The sequence below is a fragment of the Xyrauchen texanus genome, chromosome 11 (assembly GCF_025860055.1).
Source record: "Xyrauchen texanus isolate HMW12.3.18 chromosome 11, RBS_HiC_50CHRs, whole genome shotgun sequence".
In the NCBI taxonomy this organism is placed as follows: domain Eukaryota; kingdom Metazoa; phylum Chordata; class Actinopteri; order Cypriniformes; family Catostomidae; genus Xyrauchen; species Xyrauchen texanus.
Window position 1 is genome coordinate 37,243,662 of NC_068286.1, and position 14,086 is coordinate 37,257,747.

At 37.7% G+C, this 14,086-nt stretch overlaps 1 protein-coding gene across 1 annotated transcript in view; it reads right to left on the bottom strand.

Moving 5' to 3' along the window:
- The window catches only part of LOC127651357 (protein sidekick-1-like), a 281,945-nt gene that overhangs the window by 208,661 nt on the left and 59,198 nt on the right, over window positions 1–14,086 (bottom strand).

The window sequence follows — 14,086 nt, forward strand, 5'->3', positions numbered from 1 at the left end:
AAAGCTATCTGGTAGTATTTCCCAGTTTCAGACGCTATTCACTTGCACTGCATGAACCTACAAAGCAGAAATATTCTCCTAAAAATCTTCGTTTGTGTTCAGCTGAAGAAAGAAACTCATACATCTGAGATGGCAAGAGGGTGAATAAATTATCAGAGAGTTTTCATTTTTGGATAAACCATCCCTTTATCTTTTTGAGGTTTAAAATGGATGATTTTACTTTGGGATGTGTAACAGAACTCATTTCATGACCACTGGTGGGAAAATCAATTGAGATAAATCAAGTTAAGCTAATAAACAAGTAAAAGTTAACTTAATGTTATGATGTGTAAGTGCAGAAGAAAATATAACAATTCATTTCAAATATATATATTTTCTAGATGATAATTTTTCCTCTGCCCCACTTTACCAGCTGCTTAACACGTCTGGATTTGGTCAAAAGAGGATCTTCTTAGGTTCTACTTCCCAGTATTGCATATTACTTCATTTTTGGTTTTGATGAGAAGACATGCTAAGCTTTCTGTAAAGGTATAATTTGTCAATTTGTACAAGTTTAAATAACTGCTTACTTGCATAATCGTTGCATCCATTGTTGTCGAAAATTTTAAATTATTTACTTTTAGTTCCATTGTTCAACGTTTGTTTTTTGTGTGTTTATTTGTGCACAACTAATAATTTATACAGTAAATGAGGATCTAATTAAGTTTATTTATTATTAATTTTGTATTTCCCAAAATTTGCATAACAATACATTGATGGAAACCCTCCTTATGTAAATGTTCCCCAATATCCCTCAAAACTCTTTGCGCTATGAAAATGGATGCGATAGATCTCTGATGGGATATCAAGGTTTAATTTTACGTTGTTAAATGATATCCCTATACTGCATAATAGCTACTGTACATTTCTTACTAGAAAAACATAAATTGAGATTGAGCTTCTTAATCAATCTGTCCATCTATCTACTGTCTCCCCCGATATATACAGCTCAAGACAGTAGTAATCAAGCCTCGCAGGAAGAGTGCTTCATACATATGTGAGAGACATGCTGACAGACATTAGCAAAGGAGCAGAGAGCTCCCAGGCCGCACTGATCAAGCAGTGCCTCCTTAATTAGCTCCAAAGCATCTCACTGATTACTGAAACAGCAGGGGCTGAGCAGTGTGTGTGTGTGTGTGTGTGTGTGTGTGTGTGTGTGTGTGTGTGTGTGTGTGTGTGTGTGTGTGTGTGTGTGTGGTCAGTATTATAAATCAAAAGGACACTCAGACATGAAGAAGTAAATTATTCGATTATTTGCTGTGCTTGTAACATGATATACCTTTTATGCTGCCTTTATGTAATTTTTGTTCCTTCAAAGTTCTGGTCACCATTCACTTGCATTGTGAGGACCAACAGAGCTGAAATATTCTTTTAAAAATCTTAATTTTTGTTTTGCAGAAGAAAGAAAGCCATACACATCTGGTATGGCATGAGGGTGAGTAAATGATGAGAGAATTTTCATTTTTGGGTGAACTATACCTTAAAGGAGCAGTTCACTATGTTGTTATTAACTCATGGCTCATATTTACTGGATATTCATTGAAATGTTTCCTTTTGTGTTCTGCATGAGAAATAAAGTCATACAGTTTTGGAATGGCAAGAGGATGAGCAACTTAAAACTGAAATTTCATATGCTCATGTCAATGAAGACCAATAACACAACATATACCTTATACAAGCACTAAGATTATTGATCAAGGGCAGCATAAAGCTAAACAACTACTCATCACCAAAAATCAACATGATGGAATGATGTACTGTATTGCAGCTCTCAAATAAACTGACAACTTATTACAACTCGCAAGACACAATTATCAAACACTTGCCATAATTCTAGTGCCCAGTAATGTTCTTTCAGATTGATCAGAACCTTGATGATAAAGACACATCTTCAATCAATAACATCAAATGAATGATGTGGGTCGTTGCACATCTATATGTCTCTGTATTTGACATCAATTTTGCAATCCTTTATTAAACATGGCCTTTGGTGAGCAATACCGAAACGTCAACGAGAGAGAAAGAGAGATACACCTATAATGCAATATGTCTGAGGTTGATAAAATGTAATATTTAACAAAATCTAATAAAAACACAAAAGATTATAATGCTTCCCAGGGTTCATGCCTGCTAATATTTCTTCTGGTTCACTATTGATTAAACTATTTGATTAAGACCACAAGTAGATTATATTTAATATTCTTCAGAAATATGGAAAACGTTTCAGGAGAATTAATAATGAAATCTGTGCTGAAAGAAAAATATATTTTCAACTTGAAACAGTCACAAGTGCAACAGTCCCATGGAACACAAGAGAAGATTAGCAGAATGTTGACACTGCTCTTTCCAAACAATGGGCCTTATTTATGAAATATGAGCAGAAATAAAAAACGTTTCGTAAATTTGCCTATTTAATGAAATTATACAATAAACATAAGAATGGATTACTGAACTATTTACATAAACATTTATTCTGCTCATGTTTCATGAATAAGGCCCAATGAGAGCATACATTGACATGGGCTGTTGAGCAACAAAAAGTACAAAAAGCACCATGAAAGTGTGACTGGTACGCTATATTCCAAGACATCTGAATCCACTCAACGAGAGCTATGATATGATAACTTTATGTGAGAAACAAACTGAAATTTAGGTTATTCACAGACAAATTGATTAATTTGCTTTCAAATGATTCCTCAAACTTGCCATATCGGGATCCTGTCACAAGTGTACGAGAGCAAAGCAGGACCCAAACACAAGAGGCAATTTCAAAGGCTTTAATGTCAAATAAACTGAAGTACAAACAAAAAAATCTCTAACCAGAAAACAAACTGAAGCAAGACTGGAACTGACAATTGGCAATAGACACAAACATTACTAACATAAAAAACGATTCGATAAAGAACTCAACACGAGGGGAGCTTAAGAAGGGAAGTGTTGACAGGGAGCAGGTGCCTCAGATGATTGTTAATTGGAGAATGAGAGAGATAGAGAAAGAGAGACTATTAACATGTAATGTATAACTACTATTTAAATGTAATAATCTAAAAGACAGACATTTTTCACAACTAGAGGACACAAGGAGAGCTTAAGAAGGGAAGGGTTGATAGGGAGCAGGTGCCGCCAATGATTGTTAATTGGAGAACGAGTTGTTGTCCAGGTAACAGAGCTGGCGTTCTCCACTTGCAAAACACAAGAGGGAGAGAGAGAGACAAAACCCAACACAGGAACATACCCAGACAAGACAAACAGACAGTCAGGGGAGGCAGAGTCAGGCCAGACTGTGACAGATCGGTCACATGACATGCAAGTAGACAAATGTCCTTTGATGGTGAATCTGGTGCTTCATGTCTTTATGTGGCATATCTGAATACAAGTTCAAGTGGAAGGCAAGAGTTTCAGTACATGCCTCATTACATGCTTCGCTTAAGTTTCCAAGTGAAATGTCCATCGGGATGCCAAAAGTGAGTGAAATGGCATTGTAATCAGACATGGTATTTAAGGTGAATATTAGATCAAGGTTAAGTAAAACCTTCCTCCCTAACCTAAAACTTAAATCTAAACATAATCAATAGTGATCCAAAATCAAATGAGAGCATTAACCCTCAACCCTTAAACCTAAATGATAGTGTCTAATAACAAAAAGATAAATGAAAAGCAAATTTTTCAAAGCAACCACATAATTTCGTATCACTTCTATTAAACTTTTGTCTCAGGTGTCAGCGCGCATGTTTAGCTGGGAGTTTAAAGTCCAACACTCTATGAAGTGAGCTACCATGGAAGCTAATCACAATGGAATAAGTGTGTAAACGTAGGTGAGTCTGTAATCTGCATAATTTGAAAAACGATACATTTTTAAGATTGAAAATGTATAATTTCAAAAAAATGTACATTATAGTACCTGTTTTGATATAATAACACTGCAGTGTGTGAGTAATAGTGCGAAAAATACGTGTTTATTAATTCATAATCAGCTGCTGTAGTCATGATTTGTGTGAACGTAAATAAAACACACAGTTGTTGTAGCGCCTCTAGGGTAAACTGCAACGGAACATATAATTCAGTTTGGAAAACATTAATTCTATGAGACTCTGGGTTTGGTACAACAAGTGGGTGACAAAATGATGACAAAAGTTTCATTTTGGGTGAACTATCCCTTAAATTGAAGCATAATTCATGAACAGCAGCACAAGACACATGAATGTATTAACAGTTAATGGTAAAAATATTTCTAATAGACCAGTATAGCCAATTTCAATCACACTGTGAGCAGGTACTTGAGGAGGGCCTGGTGTCACACACACCTTTGCCTACACACAAACATTAACACACACACCGTGTCACTGGCCATCTGTCATGTCTGACGGTCAATCATCAGTGGCATTAATATTTCATGTCTCTCCCAAATGACCAGAATCACACTCATAATACCCATACTCTGAGATAGCACAACTACACACTTAGCAAGGTAGCACATAACATGCCCACACACTCTTCAACGTGACAACACAGCCAAATCACTCACACACGCACGTACATACATACACCGTGCATTATGACATATTATAAATTAATTTGCACAATTACTACAAAGGGAGACGTTTTAAATAACGTTCATGCTGCTCACTTACATACAATGAAGGTGAATGGGGACCATGGACTGTCAGACCCCAAAAGAACAAGGGAGAACCATTAAAGCATTATTAAAGTAGTCTATATGGTTCATGCACTACATTCCAAGTCTTCTGAAGCCATATGAAAGCTTTTTGTGAGGAACAGACTGAAATTTAATTTGTTATTCACTGAAATCTTGCTTGTCAGCTGTGGTCACCATTCAATTTCATTGCATGGGAAAGAGCTTGAACATTCTGCTGTAAATAACTTTTTTGTGTTCTATAGAAGAAGAAAAAAGTAATATAAGTTTAGAAAGGCATGAGGGTGAGTAAATGACAGAATCAAAATTTTTGGAAGAATTGTAAATAAAGTGACCTTTTCATGGGGAGAATTTTAAAGAAACCTTGTGAATATATCTGACCTACACATCTTCCCTCAGCCTTTAAGAAAATAACATTTCAATAACACATCTCAATATAACATCTTCAATGATACAACCTTCAATAATACAATACTCTTTGAGCGCACTAACATAACGCTGCATCAAGCTTTAATACAAAGACAAGAAAAAAGCTACAAGAATGACATAACTCAAGCAAACATCTTTTCTTTGGGGAGATTTCTTTGAGATCTTAAGACTAAATGCCCAAACATAATATCAATCTTTCAGCACACACTCACATTTATTGCAACACACAGTCATTAAACCATTAATCATGTAATCATATTTAGATGTACGGACGGACCAATCCATGGATGGACGGACAGAGAGACAAATAAAGATAATCAAAGCAACTAACAAATCAGGAACATAAGCCATATGTCATACACAAGACAACAATATTGTAACAATAGCAGGCTGAAGAAGGCTAGATCCAAATGCAGTCCTTTAATGAAAAAACTCAATGACTCACAATACTGGAGAATACTGCAAAACACAGGAAAAAACGCAAAACTTGAACACCTATTATATGTGTGCTATATTACAGTCTGAATTAAACAGTACAAGAACTGACAAAGCCAGGTTAAACATGAGGGCATTTTATACACAATAACTAAAAAGGATACAACTGGGATGAATCAAATGGAACACAGAGGACAAAGGCACAACAAAAAACAAACCTCCTAGAGACCTCTAGGGGCCGCTAGGGAAAATATCCCAAATATATTACAGATATATATTACCCCGCAAAACACACATAAAAAAACAAAAAAAGTTAATGGGAGAAGCACAAGATAGAAGCTCAGTGGGAGGAGCCACAGGAGGCAGAGCTGCAGGAGGCAGAGGATCAGGGGCGGAGTTGCAGGAGACGGAGCCGCAGGAGGCAGAAGCGAAGGGGGTGGAGGCAAAGGAGTCTCAGGGAATGAGTCTCGGGGTGGAGCCACATTAGGCTGAGTCTCAGGGGGTGGAGGCTCGGGAGATGGACCTGCAGGAGGCAAAGGCTCAGATGTTATGGCATCTGGGGATTCAGAGGTCTCAGAGATCAAGGCAGCTGTGGACGGAGAGGGCTCAGAGGCCAGAGCATCTGGGAACTCAGAGGGCTTAGAGATCAAACCATAATAGGACTCAAAGGTTTCAGAGTAGCTGGAGACTTGGAGAGCAAGGAACTAGGGAACTCAAGCAACAAGGCACTATGGGACTGAAGCAATAAGGCAATATGGGACTCAAGCAATAAGGCAATGTGGGACTCAAGCAACAAGGCAATATGGGACTCAAGCAACAAGGCACTATGGGACTCAAGTAACAAGGCACTATGGGACACAAGCAACAAGGTACTATGGGACTCAAGAAAAAAGGAAACATGGAATTCAGAGAGAGAGGAATTAGAAGGCGAGGTGCAAGGGGAGTCAAGGAGCATGGAACTGGGAAACATATCACTGTGGAATAAGGCACTGGGAAGCATGGAAAAGGAAACCATAGTACTTGGGAGATGGTAGTAAGGATCAAGGCTCTACGGAACGAGGCAGCTGGAAACTCAGAGGTGTGAGCCACAGACTGGTAGCTGGTGTCTGATGGGTGCTGGCCACTGGACTGAACAAAGTGCTGGTTGACAGACGCTATGGACTGGAAAGCATAGTCAATAGCCTAAGGGAACTGGACAGACTTGTCAACAGCATCAGGGAACTGGATGGGCTCAATAACTACAGGGAACAGGACAGGCACATTGAGAGCCTTGGGGGAACTGGACAGGCTCTTCGACAGCCTCGGGGGAACTGCACAGGCTCGTCGACAGCCTCGGGGGAAGGCTGTGGTTAGGGTCAGCTGGACCAATGAGTTGGGGCCACTGAAGTTGAGCCAAACGAGGCTGGGACCACTGGGACCTCCGTTATAGGAATCTCTGAGGAGAGAGCCTTGAGAGCTGCCTTGAGAGCTGACTGGAACAGGACCCAATTGTGTAGGGGGAGGAACTTAGCAGTAGGGCATAATCTATGTACTGTTCTTAAGTAAAGATTAAGCTGCCTCCTGGCATACATGACTTGATGGGCTGGTTGAGCCCAAATTGAAATAGGTCCTTTAACACAAGCTCTCCCCAGTTTGCACAATCTGCTATGGCACAAAAAAGCTCAGTGAACTCTTCAATTTTTTCACCCTCCTGCTTCAGATATAACAGTTCCACTGCTGGATCCATTTCTTTGGTTGGTTCTTCTGTAACAATAGCAGGCTGAAGAAGGCTTGATCCAAATGCAGTTCTTTAATGAAAAAACTCAAAGACTCATAACACACAGTACAATATTGCAAAACACAGAAGAAAACGCAAAACTTGAACACATTGTTATAAAACAGTCTGAAATAAACAGAACAAGATCTGACCAAGCCAGGTAAAACATGAGGCCATTATATACACAAGAACTAACAAGGGTAGCAAGACTGATGAATCAAAGGGAACACAGAGAACAGTGGGACAACATAAAACTAATTTCAAAATAAAAGTCTTAAACCTCCTAGAGACCTCAAGTGGCTGTTAGGGACAATGTCCAAAATATATTACAAATATCTGCAGTATTGCACTGCGATGACGGATGGACAGACTGAAGGACGGACCAACCAACAGACAGACAGATATGGGAATGCAGATTAAAGAAATGAATCTTAAAAAAATCTGTCAATATCAATCTTAATCTATGTCAATGTGAAATTACCATGATATCACCAAGGTACATCACTGCGTGTACCATTGTACCACAGTTCTTCTTTGTGAGCGGGGCAGTATGAGTAATTTGCCTGATTATTAGTTTTGCATCAAACATTTTTCAAAGCATCTGTATGTCTGTCCTTTCCATGATAATACTTTTGGGAGTACATAATAAATAAAACTTTTTATTCATCACTCACCTGATGCAAAACAATCAGTCATGAATGCAAAAGAAAAGACAAAAATGCACTTTAGAATAGAATAACGCATGAAGTAATCTTCCATTAGCATTCCCATTAAATAAACTAACTCTGATATGATGGATGAATGGATGGATGAGACTTATCATAGTTGTTTTTTTGTTTTGTTTTTTGGCAAAGAATATATCAAACATAAATCCAGTCATAACACAAATTCCTTTGAGAATGCCAAGTACATTTTCTGTGAAACAGTTTCAAGAGTTCTTTCTGGAGCCAGCGCACAGACAGACAGAATTCCAATTGGGCACAACCCATAATGCGACAAAGCCCAACTTTCTCTCTATGTATCTGTCTATCTATCGATCTATATCTCCCTCAGCCCATTTCAACACCAACATAAACAAAAAAACGAATTATCCAACCACACAGAAATGAACACCAAGACAAGTTGTTAAATTTGGTTAAGTTTTCTGAAACCATTTATCTTTTCCATGAAAACCGCTAATGAGCTTGTTACAATACACTCCTAAGATGCAATTAGCACTACAGCAACATACTGTATAATACTTGAAATAGGAGTGCTCCAGAGATACCAAGAGAAAGTAAAAGAAAGAAGGGTAGTCAGAAAGGTTTAGACTGATCTCACTATGAATTATGGAACAGTAAGTTCAAAGTTCTGCTGCTGAAATTGGTCTGTGCTTGCCGAAATTCAAACCACCACTCTCCAATGGCCATACCAGGAAGTGTTGTTGATGCAATGGGCACATGTAAGCTTTAAGGTCAAAATATACTTTGGTTGTCTGTGTTGCTGATAGCTCAGCGCACAGTATGCGTGATGCAGATTTCATCATCAGCACAGTCTGTGCGGGCCCAGATATTCTTGACACGCATTCAGTCCTTGTCTGTGCGCATCATCAGTGCATGCACCTGCAGTTGACTGTACTTAAAATGTATGACAAATCAGTGGTAGTGTGCATGTGTCAAACGCATTTGTACTTGCTCATGGTCTGAAGAGTATACTTTGAAAGGCAGTGCAGTGCAGATCAAGTGCAATCCGGAATGCAGAAAAATTAAGTAAACCTTTAGTTTCCGGGTGAATTTTATAGAGTGGCACCAAAAGAGAGTTTTATTTTTTGTTATAAATAGAAATGCATATTTTACAAACCCTATGCCCAACCCCCAACCCTAAACCTAACCGTCAGGGGAGTAAAGATGAAATTTTACTCCCCTGACGGTTAGATTTAGGGTTGGGCATAGGGTTTGTAAAATATGCATTTCTATATGCAAATATGCATTGTTTATGTGAATGTGATTACTTCCTGGTTCCCATGGAACCAGAATCTGTGTCTCTGAGGTTGTTGGCACAATGCACTATGAGTAGGAAAGGGTGACCACTTTTGAAATTATGGAAAAATGTCTGAAGGGTAAGCCACTTTTCAGTAATCCGGCAGAATCTAGTTTATTATATCATACATGACATTCAGATGCGACATGTTGATGTGTTGAAAGGTTACCGACCAAAGGCAGAAGGGGAGAATACTCATTTGAAAACAATCCATATTTGTAATATTATGTTAGGTGACACTAGTGGTACAGAAATTAAACACTTCGCATTTAATCTCCTTCCAACCAGGGTGCAAACATAGCAGTTCTGTATGTTTTATAGTACGAATAGTGTGTTGAACTGCATCTTTGCACAAGAAGTCTCAGTTCCATGATGGGCAGATGGTAAAGGGTTGTGCCCTGAGTCTGATCATGTCCCCCACCATGAGGTCATCACACCTGCCACTGCCATAATGTCATCGGCAGGAGGGGCAAACCCCACCGGAGCCATTATAGTAACCTCTCTCCATCTGCTTTGTTAAAACTGAGCTAGCAAACACAAACCACACACACAAACACAAAGAAATATCACAAAGCCACACCGAACAACATGCACCCACTTGTTGTTTTGCTTTCGTGAGATGCAACATGATTCCCTCTTGGGACACAAGCTGTCGACTTTGTTAGTTTAGATGTTGTTTTCTAAAGGTTCAGATACCCAACCCAGATACACGCTCACACCTGTGGAGCTTGTGCTAAATCTTTTTAAATCCCTGCTTGATTTCAAAGTTTAGCAACTGTTGAGTTAATATAAATGGACATGAAATTTGTTTTGCTTAAAATGAGCAACTGACAGAGATGAGCCTATAATATTATTGATTACCTGTCAAATAGATGGGAACTTTACATTTACAGTAATGTTACCCTTCCTTATAATCTTCTATAATTCTCAATCCATTAGCACATTGTCGATTGCCAATATACAGTATAGTTAGAAAAATAGACAAATACACTACATATGCTGACATGTTGTTGACTTTGATATGCTATATAAATACATTTATATGATTAAGAAATGCTTATATAACATCATTTGGTCATCTTTCTCTCTTTTAATAAATCTAAACATAAAGTTAACAGTGGTTTATTGATTTTGTCACAGAAATGAATTGCATCTGGTATGACATACATTATCCACAAACCGGACGGACGGACGGACGGACGGACAAATGGATGAATGTACGGATGGATGGATCATTCAAACTTGATTGGATGGATGGATGGATGGACGGACGGACAAATGGACGGATGGATGAATAGATGGATGTATCATTCAAACTTGATTGGATGGATGGATGGATGGATGGAGCAATGGATGGATGGTACAGTCACAAACAATAACCATAAAAGTAAATTAATCTTACAAATTGTGGTGCAAGAAACCTTGACTAACATTATAAGTGGACCTCGGGGAAAGAAAAAATAAACACTACAAAAGCACAGAGTATGGCCACTTTAGAAGTTAGTGGCAGGCAGCACATGGAATAAGTTGTTGAATGGTTGAACTGAGAAGGGGATCTAATCTCCTCACTGCTGTATTTTTTTTTCCTTTAGCTGCCCCTCACTCCCTTTTAAGAAAAATGAACCACACACAACCTCCCCACATACATACCACAAATGAAGCCTGTGTTGTGGTAAATCATTATTACAGTGCAAAACAATTCTCCCTGATTCTAGCAAGCATTTTTAATGTGGAAAAAATGTGGTCGAAAGGAGCTAAAGAGAGAGAGAGAGAGAGAGAGAGAGAGATGTAAATACAGTGAATGGTGGTATAGGAAGTGACAGGCTTACACCTTGCACCAATTATCTTTTTCTCCCAGTATCTCTAGCAGCAGTCACAATATTCGCCTCTCTCTCAGTAGCACCACCTACGTCTTAGCGATATATCAAATGTTCACAATACATATTCACATTGATTTTGCTGGTTATATAAAGTTAAACAACATTAAATATTGCAATGATTTCAATGCACATTTAATTTGGCAATTAAGATCCCTAAAGACCACATTGTTAGATTAGTTTAGATTAGCATTAGATTTGGTAAGTTTGATTAATTTAAACTAATCGATTCAAAACTCAAGAATTTGAGTCGTCACTCAAAAATTGTCACTTTTTATTACAGTTATGATTTAAATGCAAGTATATTATTAAATATCATTCCATCTGGTGTTAATTTTGTGAAAAGCATGCCTTGATTATTTCAAATTAAAAAGTTTACTGTATTTTACCACTTGCTTAAACATTCTGAATGTATAACAACAATGGCTGTTCAGTCAAAGTTATGGTTCTTCTTATTGTAAAACAAATGCTTTTAGAAGCATGGCTTTGGAAGCGTCTGAGCTTGCTCGTTGGTTTTAAGAGGTGTGAGACCTGTACAGCTGGAATGCTGACTGCCCCCTACTGCATTACGGTAAATCAAGTTTGAATTGCTCCGATGGTAGGAAAATTCCTCTTCACGAAATGTACATGGGAATGAATAGCATAAATATTTTGTAAAAATTTTCATATACTTAATCGCACTAAATTAACACGTTAAAGCGACAGCCCTATAGATAAATATTAATATTTACATATTGCATACATAAATAGTATAAAAAGGTATGCACAGTTGGGATAATGTACAGTCAGCTGGTCGTTATGGCAAAATAAAACCAGACAGGGTAATCATGACCTCAACAGAGAGTGGAGTGGTCTTTTTTGCGATAATGAATGGCTTATTACATGGCTAACAATATCAAATAAATACATAAATTGACATTAAATATTGAATGTCGAAAAAAATATTATTACGTGATAAGTTGTCTCTAGAAATAACTGAAATCCACCTCCGGTTTGCATCAGATTTCTGAATGTGTTTTATTTACTAAAATAGTCATCTGACTGCTTTTTATCCCACAACTGCTTGTCAAATGAATCAATAAATGGACATGAAATCTTGATTATTACTTTACTTGATTATTTTATTAGCTTACTTACCAGTCTGATATCACTTAATCCCCAGATGTGTGGTCATTATTCAGAAATATTAGACAGCTAAATGATGCGATTGACCAGTTGTAATCGAGTATTCCAGAGAGATGTGAAATAATTAAATATAATGTTTAGCTATATCAGCCCTAGCGATAGATTCTGTTTTGGCTTGCAGGAAAATAAACCTGCTAGTCCCACTGAAGTTAAACTACTGATATGACAGTACTCACTGGTCTTTCCGCTGTATATTTACCCTAAACTTTTATTTTAGTCTCTTTTTTCTTTTTCTTCTTTCCAATGGGAAAAACTAAATGGAGCACATGGCACATATCCAGATCCATAACCAAATTTTCCTGGATTTCTGTATTGTGAACCAAAACTAAAAACATTTCCATTTCCAAGAAAGTAATATTTGGAAAAGGGAGTGTTGGAGTCTACATACTGCTACAAAAAAAAAAAAGAAAAAAAAAAAAAGATTATTAGTGCAGTAATAGTTTCATTAAATGTGGAAAAGGCGAGAGGCAGGGTCACTTATTGCCTCTTTGTACCTCTGTGTGGGCCTAACTCATTTATTATTTAACCACCAATGTATCTAGCAGGCATCTGTGTCCGTGTTTGCACAAACTTAACCCAGCACAAAGTCACTGACCTCTAAAACAACATCCTTGTCAAAATTTGAATCTAACTCATGCGGATCTCTGACAGTAATGTATATTTTCAAGAGTCATGTGTGTGTTTAATGTGTGTGCTTCACACTGTCTTTGTGCTTCAGTGTGGTACATTTCCCCACAAATAGAAGGACTTTTAAATGTATGACTCACAAATCACTTCAACACATCAGTTGCGACAAATGTGAACTGACTGTGAAGGGCAAGGGGGCTTCATTAACAGTAAAATGCAACCGAATGAAAAATCACCTGCATCTACTGTGTGACCATCTACTGACATTATAGACTTGCTTGTTATACCCAATTGCATTCATGTAGGTCTCTCTAAATTACATTTGATTAATGCCACTTTGGGTGTGGACCTAGATTTTATTGACCATAAAATTTGGTTCATTTGATTAGAGTGAAAGCCATCTTCTGAACTCGATACATGCCAAGGAAACACACTTGAGGCTGTTTGAAGCAAGAGATCGGGGGTTCAGTTCATATGGACTGCTGTACGGTTCCCAATTACTACTTCTGGTGGTGCTCACATTGAGGACAAAAACATTTTGCAAATACAGAGAATCATGGTTTTGAAACATCATAACAGATGCAGGGGGTAATCCGAGTTCAAGTTTGGAATTTAAGCTAACACATCAAATGTGAAAATAAGTCTTATAACAGTTAAACTCTCTAACTTTATAGAATGTTCAGTACTCCTGTTTTAACATTACAATTCAATTATTTACATGGACACTAACTGCTGAAATAGCATAGCTTCTTTAATACCGAAAATGGAAACAACACCTCACAGTCTAAAGAAAATGGCAGAAAAACTGATTTTATCCATCGGGAATAAATTGGATCTCTATGACAGTTGGTGGAGGTAGAGGTGGGTAAATGTAGGCGGGACATAATGAAGGGCTTGTGGTTTAATAACCAATAGGTTTCAGTAACGTCACAGCTGTGAACTATGATTTGCTACTTGCTAGTCAGTTGCATGGGTCTACGTTATCAATCTAAAAAGCATTTGATCAGAAAAAAAAAGTGCTAAATGAGTCGTCAATATATTTGATACGTTTTCCAAGGACGAGAA